General features: G+C 33.6%; 1 protein-coding gene across 3 annotated transcripts in view; it reads right to left on the bottom strand.

Moving 5' to 3' along the window:
- Window positions 1-15,395, bottom strand: part of FSTL5 (follistatin-like 5) — a 920,996-nt gene that overhangs the window by 474,812 nt on the left and 430,789 nt on the right. The gene's annotated exons all lie outside the window — the stretch shown is intronic.

Here is a 15,395-nt window from a genome sequence, read left to right as displayed (position 1 = left end):
TTATAGATTTTTAAAAATTAATTGTATATATTAATATACAGGTGTTCATTCAGCCAGCCTTCTTTCAGAAAGTAATTACAATACTTATCCTCAGTCAATAACTATGGCAAAGCCATTATTCTAGGCTCTGGAGATATCAATCATAGAAACACATGGAGTTATAGATTTTTAAAAATTAATTGATAACAAGTTTTGGCAAACTCTTTATATAAAGGCCCAGAGGGTAAACATTTTAGGCTTTCTGACTCATACTGTCTCTGTCACCACTAATTAATTCTGCTATTGTAGGGTAAAAGTAGCCATATGTGTGAACAAATAGGCATGGCTGTGTTCCAATAAAACTTTATGTACAAAAACAAGCTGTGGGCCATCTTTTGCTGACCTCTGATCTATAGAATAATTGTATAGCATAGATAGATATAAATATAAAATTCATTAACATTATTCCTGGGCTATTTACTGGGGGGTTTGTTTTACTGATATTTAAGTACAGTGTTTTTGAGAAAGACAGAAAAACATGTAGAGGTACATATATTCAATGCTGAATTTTAAAGAAGCATTGCTTTCATTATTATCTTAATTTAAAAGATTCTTTAACATTGGTTATACAAATACATTTCAAGTAAGGTGTAAGAAATTAATATTTTATGTAAATTCAGGATATATTAGTGTCAGAACAAAGGAGGGCTGATGGAACACAGATATCTTGGGAAAGTCCCTGATTTTTATCTATTAAAATCAAAATGTGAACTGCACATTTTTTTCTTTTATTTAAGAAACTTCTTGGTCCAATGAGGTTGTTTCAGGTAAAATTGTTTCTAAAAATATGATTAAGGTAAAATGGGTATTACATTACTTGGTGTATACAAGAAAGGTCTATCTGTCACCCAGTGAGAATGGTCAGGAAAGCAAGACAAACAGGTCATCCATACCAAAGAGGACTGTTGGTGTAGCGCGAAGTTGCTCTCAAGGTATACAGATGAGAAAATAGGACTCTTGGAAGCAGGGGTTCTCAATGCGTGTTTCACATTACAGTCACCTTAGGGGCTTTAAAGCTGATGGCTGGCCACATTCCCAGAGATTCCAACTTAAGTGGTCAGTGGTGGGGCCTGGGCATCAGCGTTTTTTCAAAGCACTCCAGATGATTTACCTGTGCAGCCAAGTTGGAGACCCACTGGTTCAGAGGCTAAATAATTTGATTCAGAACACATCCTTTCAAGAGTAAAAGCTGAGACTTAACATGAGTTCTGGTATTAAATCTAAACCACGATCTCCTGGTTGCTTTTCACTCACGTCAGCCTGGTAGATTATGTAGCAAAAAAAATGCCTTGAGCATTCAGAGATTGTTATGATTTGTGCATATTATGGTAACTGTAAGTCTGAGTTAAATTAGAGGAGCTGGAGAAAAATAAGCTTTTACCAATAAATTGTAAAGTGTTACCATACACTTTTAATGACTTACATAAGTATAGGGGCAATGTAGGCAGTGTCCCCCTTCATTTGAGCTCAGAGGGCAAGGATGTGTTTCTCCCTTTAATATTCTATAATATTAATATATCTAAATGGAATTTATTCTCTCTTTTTCTCTCTTCCCCTCCCCCCTTTATTTTTTGAATATGTCTTTACCCCCCGCCCCTTTGGACCATAATATACTAATGATAAGGTCCGCTTATGATTCATTTATGGATTACCTCCAGGGTAATACATAAACTGGACTGGGTTTTATACTTAATAAAGTTTCAATAAGTAGTCATAAAATAAATAAAATACCAAGATTAAAAAAAACATAGCACTTTATTCTCCCACCATACACATCATCTATTTTTGTCGTTGTTGTTGTTGTTTATATATTTGTTTTATTTATTTCACTTTTGCCCTAAAGAGGGTTTGCATTTTATTCGATCAAAATTATCAATATTTTTCTTTTTTTTTTCTTTTTTTTTATTTCAGCATTTTATTATTATAATCAGGTGAACTTAACGACCAGCTTATTGAAGAAACTCTATCTGCATGTGCATCTATGTATCTAACGGCACATAAATAGATCTGTATGTATACAATATGTTTCTATTTTTAGTGCTTAGCTGAGTGTCCAGTGCCTATTTGGTTACTTAATATTTACTGAATATCTTAATATCTAATTTTAAAAAGGAAAAATAGAAACAACTAAAAGAATGCAGAAAATGAACATTTTATTTAGTGCTAGGGTTGCCAGATTTAAAAAATAAAATGAAAGGCATTTTAGAATTTCAGATAAACAATGAATAATTTTTTAGTATAAGTTTTCTGAAAAATTGCATTGTACTTTACCTGATAAGTTTAGTTATCATGTCTCTCCTATATTGTTTAAAATTATTTGAAGTGGTACTAAATTTTCTGTATGCCAAAGGCTAAGGAATATGACATCAGGCAAGAATTCCAAGAAAATAGAGAGTCACCGCCAGGCTGAGCACTTCCTGAGGGAAGAGCCAGGAAAAAACTTCCTGTTCTCCTCAGGGTGGGCTGGCTAAGATGTAAGAGCATGCTCTTTTCTGTTAGTTTGACCAGTTTCTTCCTTTAAAAAAAAAATTGTATATATTTAACATGTATAACATGATGTTTTGATATTAGATAGTGAAGTAGTTACTATGGTCAAGCAAATTAACATATTCATCATCCCATACAGTTATTCGCTTTTTTGTTCGTATGATAAGAACACCTAAAATCTACCCTTTAAGCAAAAATTCAGAATACAATGCAACATATGCAATATTATTACCTATGCTTCTCATATTGTACATCAAATGGCAAGACTTGTTCATGCTACATATCTGCTACTTTGTATCCTGTGAAGTACATGCCCCCATTTCCTACCTCCTTCCTCCTCCATTCCTGGTAACTGCTGTTTTATTCTCTATCTCTGTATTTTAGTTTGTTTTTATTTGTTTTGTTGGTTGTTAGATTTTTTAGATTTCGCATATAAGTGAGATCATGCAGTATTTTTCTTTCCATGTTTGGCCTATTTCACTTAACATAATTTCCTCCAGATTCATCCATGTGTGAAATGGCAGGATTTTTTTTTAAGGCTGAATAATATTCCATTGTGTATATATATCACTAATTCTTTATCCATTTTTCTGTCAATAGACACTTTAGTTGTCTCCATTTCTTAGCTATTCTGAATAATGCTGCAATGAACATGGGGTGCAGATACCTTCTTGAGGTAGTGATTTTATTTCCTTTGGGTATATAACCAAGAAGAGACATTGCTGGACTATATGGTAGTTCTATTTTTAATTTATTTAGGCATCTCTATACTGTTTTCCACAGTGGGTACACATACACCAATCTATATTTGCACCATGTGCAAGGGTTGTTTTTTTCCTCCTTACCCTTGTTGACACTTGTCATGTCTTGTCTTTTGATACTAGCCATCCTTATAGCCAAGCTGTGAGATGATATCATATGGCGGCTTTGATTTTCATTTTCCTAATGATTAAAGACGTTGAGTTTTTTTAAGATACCTGCTGGCCATTTTTATGTCTTTTTTTGAGAAATGTTTATTCAAGCCCTTTGCTCATTTTTAAATCGAGTTATTTAGTTTTCTGCTATTGAATTGTGTGAGTTTGAAAATGCAAATTTTCAGCTCCAATCAAGACTCAGTGGATCAGAAACTTGGTTTTGTGGCCCAACAATCTGTGTTTTAACAAGCTCTGCAAGTGAACACTCAAGTTTGACAACAGCTGGCTTTTACTCACAATATAATTTGGTGACAGGACCCATTTGGGAATCTAAAAATCACAGTTTAAATACCTTAGAGATGAACCAAGCCTAAATTTTAGCATTGCATAATAAATGCAAAAAAATGTTTTGTTTTAATAATTTGATTTAATAAGGGAAAAACAAGTAAAACATTTGAATTTCTAAACAGGATGAAATAGAAAGAAAATCAGAAGGTGAGAAGGAATTTAGATATATTTGAGACTGGAGAGAAATTATGAGGAGCTATGAAATCATTATAGCAAAACGCTAATGAAAGGTCAAAAGGGTGAATCCTGGATTAGGTTGATTTTGAGACTGTATATCATTAAATGACTGATCCTAGTTACCAAAGGGCAAGGCACCTAGATTTAGAAATGAACTGTAATATTGTTAGGTAGATAGACAGGGGCCTCTGGCCCCTCCTGAGGACAAAGCCAGAGCCTTGAACAATTGCTACATCCAGGGGAGGAGAGAACGCCCTATGAATCTGCCAATCAGAACTTAGTGTGCCAACTGCAAAAGAATGCAGAGGATTCTCTAGCTCGTGGGCCAAGGAGAGCAGGTGCAATGGGGTCTAAAAGGTGACCTAGGGCAACCTAAGGCTAATTATCACGTCATTAGTTTAATTCTATATTGCAGTTCACCCCCACAAAATAGGCTTTCAGAGAGGCTCATGAGAGATCCAAATGCCCAGTAAGACTCAAGTCATATAACTCTCAACTGTCCATCAAAGTGGGTCCATGGTGACATGAAGCACGAGCAGGGCCCAATCTAGACACTATAAAACAATGCCTCATTTATGTGTTGATCAGTTAATACCAATCTGATGGTGAGTACATGTGGTGCTTGTCTTTCCATTCTTGGGATACCTCACTTAGTAGAATGCGTTCCAGCTCTATCCAGGAGTATACAAGATGTTGGGCAGGGGGGAGGGGGAGGGGGGAGGAGGGGACGGGTATTTACATACACAAAGAGTGCAATGCGCACCACTCAAAGGATGGACGTATTTGAAACTCGGACTTGGGGCGGGAGGAAAGGGCAACATACGTAACCTAAACATCTGTACCCCCATAATATGCTGAAATGAAAAAAAAAAAAAAAAACAACGCCTCAGACCATGACTAAGGCCTTTTTGTTAGGACAAGGGGTTTGTTTGTTGTCTGTGGCAAATGTATCTTGCTCTTGCTCTGTAATCCTGTCTTTCTTTCTTCAGTAAACCTCCTTTTGTGCTTACCTTGCTTTTGGTGTGTCTGGTCCTTCTTCAGCCAAGAGCACACCAAGAATCAACATTTTAGACTGCTGACCTGACAGTAAGTGCTAGTTGTGAAAATGTGGGTGAGCCACTTCATCTTTCTATGCCTCAGTGTTCTTAATTAATATAGTGAGATCAAAACCTAGTTCATGCAGTTTTGAAATTATTAAATTATATTGTATGTGAAGAGCTCACTATAGTTTATGGCAAAATGTTGGATTCTGCCCCAAAATGTTAGATTCTCCTTTTAATATAAACATAACACATCACCACAGTGATGAGAGAGTTATGAGAGGTCAAATTAAATATTAATATTCTGCTTAAAAATATTTTAAGTTAAATATTAGTGATATCAATTCAGTTTGAAGAGATTCCTCTATGTTGTTCTGATGTTTGCAAAGGGAAAATGTATGGAAAAAGTAAAAGATTTTTGCCTGAACTATTTTGATGGTAGAAGCAAAGAGATTTTGACTCAAATTACTTTACTTTTTATTTCTAATCTCCACTTGACATTTTGTTCACCAAGTCTATATTTTGGTACAATGCATGACTTATTTGAGTCCAAAAGGGAAGCAAGACCTAATTTATACACGAACGACCACAGCCAATTAAAATTGAATATTCAGTGGGGCCAAAGCTGAGTATTGATACATTTAATCCTGGCTACCTTTTTATGAGATAATGTTATCTCTTTTTCATAAATGAGTAAACTATGGCAATAGGGTGTTGAATAAGTTTCCAAAAGAGATATAGTTAGTGAATGCTGGAGTTGGTTATGAAATCAGGCAGTTAAACTCTAGAGTCTGTGTATTTAACCACTGGGCCATGATTCAAGCCACTTGAAATAAGGATGTTTACAAAGTAATATTGATTCATAGCCATAACAGCAATTCAAATATTGACATAACATGCAGGACATCTGTTCAAATTTAGATTACCTTATCATACAGATGTGGTGCAGAATGCCATAGATGCTAAGATTAGACTTGGCTAGCTGATTATTCAAATGGTGGTATCTTCTCTTAAAGAATTAATTATGCATCTTCTTTTTATTACTGAGATAAAATCTTTTTTTTCTATTTTCATCTTGACTGTTTGGCTCTATATTTAATTTCCACATGTATATTCTGAGGATCTGAAAAAAAGTTAACCTCTTATTTTTAACTAGGGGGCTGAAAAAAACTTATGTTAAAATCTTTAATCATTAATTTCATGTAATTGAATAAATATAGTAAAGTAAAATCAGTTCAAACCAAAGATAAGCACTTTTTAAAGAAAAGGCTGAGAGGAACATTTTGATATGACAGTTATTTCTTCCATTAGAATCTGAGAACGAGGACAACTGGACTGTCAGCAGCTTTTTCCACATGGCCTAGCTAATTTTCACCTTTCAATATTTATGTCAAAGGACATTTCAGAGCCTTCATATAGACTAAATTTAAATTTTAAAAGACTCTTTAAAAAGAGAAATTCTTCCTCAAGCTGGCAGATGGAAATGAATATACAAAGACCTCCTTTTGTTCTCAACTGAGACAGAATTGCCCTGATTTCTCTACCTCTTAAGTAATGCTAACTTTTAATTTAGGTTTCATTAGGGTGCAGTTTTCATAAATTAGCCCTTCTAAGTGACTGAAACAGTTATCAGAAATTTCGCAAGTTCATTTATACCAAGGTTTAGTGATGTTTCAATTCAGAAAGTGCCATGAAAAATTCTTAGTTTAAAAATCGTGAACCATAAACTGGGTAAGCCCTGGCTACAATAAGTTGTTCTTCATTCAGTATAAATATCTTTAATATCAATAAGTATTTAATTATCTTAAGGGCCTGCAAAATCCCTGATAATATTACAGAATTGGTGAATATTGTGAAATATATTTTGGTCATATTTTTAAGTAGTTGACAGTCTATGTGAATACATTAATTTCAGTTTCTTTCAATAGGAGTTTGGAAATACTAAGAACCATTAGAAAATAATGATAAATGATAGTTAATATGCTTCATTAAACAGCTACAGGGAATGGTATTAGGTGATGAAAAATGCTACCCTTGTCAAATTAGGAAGATAAAAAATAAATAAAACAGCACATTTAAAGTCCCAATCTTTAAAAAAAATAAAACCTGTTTTAAATATCTTAATGTTTTCATTTTTGTTGTTCATGCATTTATTGTTGGGGGGTGGTTCTGAGAGGACAAGAATAATACAAACTATATATTTCTTATATGAACTATATTATTTCTACTATTTAATACTTTTATGGCTAGTATCCAGCATAATTGGCAAACAGTAGGGGGTTCCATGTGAGTTTATTTATTCATTCAATGCATATTTATTTCTTGGAGAAAGGAATAGGGCCTGACAAATTCTTTTTCAGCTTTATGCTTTCCTGGGATCTGGGATTTTCTTTAAAGGAAAATTTGCTCAGAGAAATATGAGAAAGAATCATATCTGCAATATCAAGAGATCCTTCTGTTTTATAACTCTATGTTCCTAATGGGAAAGCAAAGCTCTCTTCCAGACATTCTAGGTCTCAGATTTAAAATCTTTTATCCTTATAGCATTCAGCCTTAAACATACCGTAATCAGAATTTTCATACATTCTTGTGAAATTGTAGTTTAACATTTCATTTTATTACTGTTGTATATAAATATTTATAAATATCTTACCCAGCTAATACAGTATGTATAACAATAATACTAAAATTTTTTGAGAAAAACATCTATATGTAGCAGATATTCCATCAAATTTCTTGAACACTTGATGAACTGTGATTAAATATATGAAGGACAGATTAAAAAGGTATTTCTGTTGCGTCTCTAGTACGAATATGTTTCCTTTTTCTTAGCAAATAAACTACAGTTATGGCATTCTTTGAAGATGTCTTTCTCCTTGTTTGCACAGCATTTAAGGATAGATGCTAACTTGTTGCTCTATAAATTAATATTACTATATTAGAGACAGAAATGGTCTTAGAAGTTTTGCAGGGCTCTGCCCTGAAAGAATATGTGAACATGTTAGCATGCATGTCAAAAGCCACTTAACCTCAGGAGGGCATCTTAAAGGTCAGTAGCAGCTGCTTTCCAAGGTGATGCCGCAGTCTCCAACGCATGGTTCTCACCTACTTTGAAGGACAAAGCAAGGTCTACATGGAATCGCGGGATGAGAGCTGATCAAAGAGTGTCCGCCCAGGGACAGATACCTGCGGCTAAAAACAATTAGCCCAAGGGACAGTTTCTGCTTGACTTCTGATCACCTGTCTCTATTTGCAATAACTAGATAAAGAAATATGGAGCCACTATATCTCTGTTTAACCCTTCCGTTAAGTAATAGCTTTATCTTAGAACTTAGAAGTTTGTCCTTGAAAGATTTTGTAACCAGAGTTAGTTAAGGGATCTATAGTAGCCTTTTGAAAGACTTTTAACCCAAAATGAACTACCCGTTATTATGGAAATCTGTTACCCCTGCCAACCGATTTCTGTATCTATAAATACCCATGCAAAACTTTATTCTGGGCCTTACGATTCATGGGGATATCGTAGGGACCCCTGAATACCTCGCTTTTTGCCTTTTATCTTTATAAATCTATAAAACTATAACTTCGTCTCTGTGTATTCTTTTATTTCTATTATTCTCCATTTTCTATTATTTTCTTATCCTTTGTGAGGACCCCTACCTAAGAGACCCGATTTTTTGCTGGGAGCATAGCTAACTCCCTGCACTAACTTTATGGTGATGTTCAAGCCACAACAGTGGGTAAAATCACGCAGTCATAGAAAGGTCTCACGTCTGTGTATACTTTTAAAGCATATTTAGATAATGTGCTATTCTTTACATGAAAAGATTATTTTGGTTGACCTTCAGTATTTTCTTCATCAGAAAAATAGTGGATTCTTTACATTCTTCCTTCACATGTACTTGAAGATGCAATCACATCATATCTCTGTTGCCTTGGTTATGTCTAAACCAGGCGCAGTCTTTGGTCATGAAATGAAAGAAAGTTAACTGCCTCCCACAAGAGTTGGTTCTGAGACTGTGACTATAGTCACTCTCATCTAAGCATTTCTCTAACCAGTCATTATGCAGGTATTGTGTGTATTTGTATACACGTGTGTGTATAGATATCCGCTTAAACCTAATAGGCACACTTATAATCATCCAATCCAGAAGACCCAGCAAATGATGACATAGGCAACGCACTCAAGGAAAGTGATGTAGAACTGTCAGTTTGCTCTACTCCCATGTCCATTCATTTCAGTGGGGAAAACGAGATAATAAACTTTACTATATGAGCAGCCTTATTAAGCCTGTATGTTCCATCCTTCCCAATCCCATGGTATTGATTATATTTATTGTTTGGTCAATACCTAGGATGCTTTTCCGGGTTTTAGGTAAAATTTAGTGGTTGGTATGTGCTATTTCTAAAACATCATCTTCAATTTATGTGTTGCAGTTGCTAAAACATAGGAGACAAAGAATATAAATGCTGCTAATGAATAGAAAAACTATTCATATGTGGATGAGAAATTGAAAAAATTATTCTGTTCTATCAATAATGACATTCACCATGTTATAGAACAAAAGGATGCCTCTTGAAATTTCATACTTGAAGATGGCTGAGTTGAATATATTTTGTAGCAATGACTTGAAAATTTTTGAAACTTAATAATTCACTGTCTTTGAAAAGTTCTTTTGCTCTTATTATTATGGCAAGATTCTACAGTGAGAATAAAGATATAAAATACATATATTGAGTTCTGAGCTTTTTTGGTATCCTAGCCTTTATTATATTTTACATTTCTTAGCTTACAAATTTAAAAGTGAATTAATTTGATGCTGTGTTTAAAAGAATACTACATGATTTCTGAATAAAGCCAAAAATTATTTAAACTTTTATTCTGTTTCAGTGCATGATAGTACTTTCTATCACTGGCTTCGTGATTTATTAAATGGGTAAAATTTATCCTCTAGTATAATATGGTTCACATTCATGCTAGAAATACATTTAAAATGTTTCATATAAATAAAACATTGGCATTTAATTGGTTGTAACTACTTGGAGGCAAATAATATATAATTTGTATGGTCTGTAATATCTATGAGTCTGTAAAACATTGAAGATTAAATATTCTGTATTGATGCATTATAATAGTCAAATTTCAAAGTTTCAAAATTTCAAATATTAAAAATACTCAGTGATATCATTTTTGCTATATCAAGTAAATTTGCATGAACAAATGTTTTTCTATTTGTAAAGATACTGACCAATAATTTATATAAAAAGTGTTTAGTATAATAGTTTCCAATTGCAGCCCTAACAAATTATCACTAACTTAGTTTAAAACAACTCAACTGTATTATCCTACACTTTCTCTGGGTCAGAAATATGGGTACACTGTGGCTCAGCTGAGTCCTCTGCTTTGATTTTCACAAGGCTGGAATAAAGGTATCTGCTAGGCCGTATTATTTTCTAGAGGCTCTAGTGCTAAATTCCCTTCTAAATTCATTCAGATTGTTGATCACATTCAGTTTTTGCAATTGCAAAACTGAAGTCCCTTTTTCTTGCTGGATGTCAATTGGGGACCACCCTTAGCTTTTAGAGGTGTCTCTGTGGTTCTTGAATATGACACATCAAATCCTTATCATCTTTCAAATCTCTTCAATTTTCCCTCTGTCACATCTCTAAATTCAGCTGGAGTAAAGTCTTTGTTTTTAAGAGCTCTCATGATTAGATTAACCCCACCCAATTATGCAGGGTAATCTCTCTATCTTAAGGTTCCCAAGCATAACCGTATCTGCAATGTTCCTCTGCCATGTAATACAACATATTAACAGATTCCAGAGATTGGGATAAGGAAATCTTTGGGGGTGGAGGATGGTTTTTGCCTACCGCTGATGTTTTCTGCATTATTTTCATACCCTGTTCTTTTTCTCTTGAATTATTTCAATTCCATTTTATTTTCAAACTCCAAATAACTATTGATGTGCCTTGAAAAATTTATGTGTAAAATATATGTTAAGCAGCTTCATATATGATCAAATATGTTCTGCATAGCCATCGTTTTGCTTTAAAATATAAAACAACTATCATAATTCTCCTATTTATAAGCTAATTATAAAAACTTGGGGTGGATTTTTATGATATTTTATATAAAAATAAATAGAAATTTAATAATGAAAATTTTAGGGAGGCATGCCTAATGTAAATTTAAAAAATTGAATTCAGCTTCTTAATATAAAAAAGGATTCATCGTATATTAAGTTAAATACAAGATAAGGCTGGAGAGGAAAAGGAAAATGTATGCAATTTTTAAGGTACTCAAGACACTTAAAATATTTTGGACATGATCTAAATTGCAATTGTAGTAGGTGATATAATGGGCCAACAAGATCCTTAAGATCCAAAACATTCTTTTTTCAACTTCTGGCTTTGCTGATTACTGAATTCTCAATTAGCTACCTCTTCAAGAATTATCTTCAATCAAAGAGAGACACCTCACTCAAGAGTAAACACTCTCTTCAGACAACCTGCATCTAACGGCTAACGAATACAGCATGGAGATAGAAAGTCCCATCTCCCTTGACTTGACACAGGACAATTCTGTGAGATCATCCCATTTCAGGAGTTCACCATTGATTAACTTAAAGGTTTTGAATCACAATTCAAATCCTTCCCATTTCAACTCCTATTTCCTTTATATCAAATGCATTTCCAATAAATTTTTGTACCAGTTCTTCACTTCTAAGAATACTTTCTAAGAAATATTAACTAAGAAATCAATAGCTATCCTTTGAGATATTCTAAAAAAAAAAAAAAGTGTGTTCTGATTAGATTTGTGTTTTGAGAAAACCTTTCGGGGAAACAATATTATAAGATTGGATGCAGTTAGAAAACAGCTAAAACATTTCAGATAAGAGAAAATTGCATCATTGGGAGAAGAATGGCTATGGGAGTAAATTAAAAAGAGATGCATTTTAAGGACATTTAGAAGGTGAGAGTTGCAGTGTTTGGCTATTACACTGGTATAGAAAGATAAGCCAAGAATGACATCCAGGTTCCTGGGAGAGTTATAGAATGACGAAGCTGCCTTGTAGAGGTAGACGATGAATTCGGGCTTGGATATTTTGTGTTTGAGGCATCAGAGCAAGCATTTTCACAACATCATTAGAGTCAATATATGTCACTTAGCTAAAAATTTGGATGAGGGCATTATCACCATAAAATATGGAGAACTTAAGATCTATTGACCTTAAGGTGGTCAAAGAAAAGCTTTGGAGACTATTTCTATTGCTTATAGCTGCTTATGGTATATTATAGATAATACAGTAGTACCGCCTTATCTATGGTTTCACTTTCTGTGGTTTGACCTACCCACGGCCAATCATGGTCTGAAAATGTTACATATGATAATGTATTCTGAGAGGGAGAGAGCGAGAGTGAGAGCGAGAGCATGCACATTCACTTTTATATAACTTTTATTATAGTATATTTTATAATTGTTCTATTTTATGTTAATCTCTCACTGTGTCTAATTTATAAATTAAACTTTATCACAGGTATATATGTATAGGAGAAAACAGTATGCATAGGGTTTGGTACTATTTGCAATTCAGGCATCCACTGGGGGTCTTAGAACATATACCCAGCTGATAAGGGGGTGCACTCGCCTATGTTCCTAGCAGAGTTATAGCACTTTATGCCCATTAACTCACTTAATCCTAAAAAACCTTACGAGATAGATGAAATTATTCAACTGTAGTCAATAAATGAAAAAAGTAAGTGAAAATGAAGTTTCAAGAGTTATCCAAGTTATATAGTAAGTTGCAGTAGTGCTTGGATAAACACTCTTACCATTAAGCATATACAATGTTTCTGTGGAGTATGTTTGTGCGTGTCCATTTCTCTCACTTTAATACCACTGTTGGGCATATAATTCCCCAAACACTCAAAAAAATATTATGCAGAATTGGAGGGAAAATGGAATATGTGTTATATGACAATTCAAGGGGGAAATGCTTGAAAAAGAAAAATGTTCGGCAGTGAAGGACACAGTTGAGTCTAAGTAGAAAAAGACTGAAAATGGCTTAGATATAGCAAAAGTGACTTGGAATGGTGAAAGTAAAGCTAAATTGCAATTAGTTAGCCCCGAAGTTGGATAGATGAAGTAGAAACATAAGACAGTGGTTATACAATAAGGAAATGAATGAATTATGATTTGGGTCAACGCAGAAGAGAAGAAAAAAATTCAAGTAATATAGCATTCAGAGAAAGGATTGTTAGGAAATTAAAACGTTGTGGGCAGAAAATAATAATAGAACTAGATTGGGATAAATAGATAATCAGTGTATGACTACAAATAAAAGAATTAGAGAGTCTTCAAAAAGTCAAAGATAGAATTACCATAACTTCCAGCAACTCCACTTCTGGATGTATCCTCCTCCCACCCCCACAAGAAAAAATGAAAGCAGGAACTTGTACAGAGTTCTGGTACTGGCATTTGTATACCTATAAACATAGCAGTATTCACAATAGTCAAAAAATGGAAATAAGCCAAGTGTTTATTAATGGATAAATGGATAAACAAAAAGTCGGAACTTACACTGTACACAAAAATTAACTCAAAATGGATTAAAGACATAAATGTAAGAGCTAAAACTGTAAAACTCTTAGAAGAAAACATAGGAGGAAACCTTCATAACAGTGAACTTGGCAATGATTTCTTGGATATGACGCCCAAAACACAGACAATAAGAGTGAAAATGGATAAATTGGACTACATAGAAATTAAAAATTTTTGTTAACCAAAGAGCACAATCATCTGAGCAAAAAGATAACCTACAGAATGGGACAAAATATTTGTGAATCATTTGTCTGATGAGGGGTTGATATCCAGAATATATATTGCACTCACAACTCCACAACCACTACAACAAAAATTAAATAACTTGATTAAAAAGTGGTCAAAATACTTTAATAGACATTTGCCCCCAAAAGACATACAAATGATCAAGAAGCATATAAAAAGATGGTCAACAAACTAATCATTAGGGAAATGCAAATCAAAACCACAATGAGATTTCACATCACACCCATTAGTATGACCACTATTTAAAAAGGGGAATGAGGGCTAATAAGTATTGTCTCAGATGTAGAGAAATTGGAATCCTTGAAATTCTTGTGAAAATTGGTGGGAATGTAAAATGGCAGAGCTCCTATTGTAAATAGTACAGTGGTTCCTCAAAGAATTATAAAAAGAATTGCAGTATTTCCAAAATAATTGAAAGTAGGGTCTCAAAGAGATAGTTGCACACTCCCATTGACAGGAGCATTATTCACAACAGCCAAGTGGTGGAAGCAATGGATGGGAATAGATTGATGGGTGAACAAAGTGTGTTATATACATACAATAGAATATTATTCAGCCTTAGAAGGAAGAAAATGCTGAACCATAAAACACCATGGATGAACCTTGAAAATTTTATGCTAAGTGAAAAAGCCTATCACAAAAGGATAAATGTCATATGATTCCAATTATGTAAGGTTCCTACAGTAGTTGCATTTGTAGAAACAGAAAGTAGAATGATGGTTGTTAGGATCTGTGAGGAGAAGAAAATGGGGAACTGGTGTTCATGGGTACAGATTTTCAGTTGAGTAAGATGAAAAATTTCTGGAGATGGATGGTAATGATGGTCCCAAAACAATATAAATGTGCTTATGCCACAGAACTTAAAAATGGTAAAAATGCTAAATTTTATGTTATGAATATTTCACATACAATTTTAAAAGAATTATGTAGAGTCAAATATTTTGATCACTAATTAATAGGCTCTGGAGTCAGGATACATTAGTTTGAGTAAAAATTTCATTGCTTACAAGCTGATGAGCCTGACAAGTCAATTAGTTTCTTTAAGACTCAGTTACTACATCTTTAAATGAGAATAACTTAAATCATGAGAGAGTTGTGAGATAGAATGAATGAGATATGTATGAAGTACTTAGCCCAATATGCGGCACATAAAAAACAATTAACAAAATTAATTATTATCATAATATTATTATTTTTTCGAGTTTTGGGGTCTATGATGAGTAGGATTATAATAAAATTACTACCATAATTAGAGAATGCAAGAGGAGAAGAAAATGAATGTTATATAAAAAGACAGCCACAATGATAGGTGTTTTCACTTTAAGTAGCTGAGAAGAAATAGCTGAAACATTTATAGAGATGTTTAACAGAAAATTGAAGATTGGAGACTACCTTGTGAGACAATATTCTTGACTAGACAAATTAATTTGGTAGTTGGTATAGTGAAATGTTTCCATTTCTTACACAGCTAGCTACAGTTAGACAGAAAGATTATGACGTCTAACTCTACTACCAGTGTGACCTTGGGTATGTTACTTA

The sequence above is a fragment of the Propithecus coquereli genome, unplaced genomic scaffold (assembly GCF_000956105.1).
Source record: "Propithecus coquereli isolate 6110/MARCELLA unplaced genomic scaffold, Pcoq_1.0 Scaffold332, whole genome shotgun sequence".
NCBI classification, from domain to species: domain Eukaryota; kingdom Metazoa; phylum Chordata; class Mammalia; order Primates; family Indriidae; genus Propithecus; species Propithecus coquereli.
Note: the sequence above shows the minus strand (reverse complement) of the source record. Positions and strands in the feature narration are given on the sequence as shown.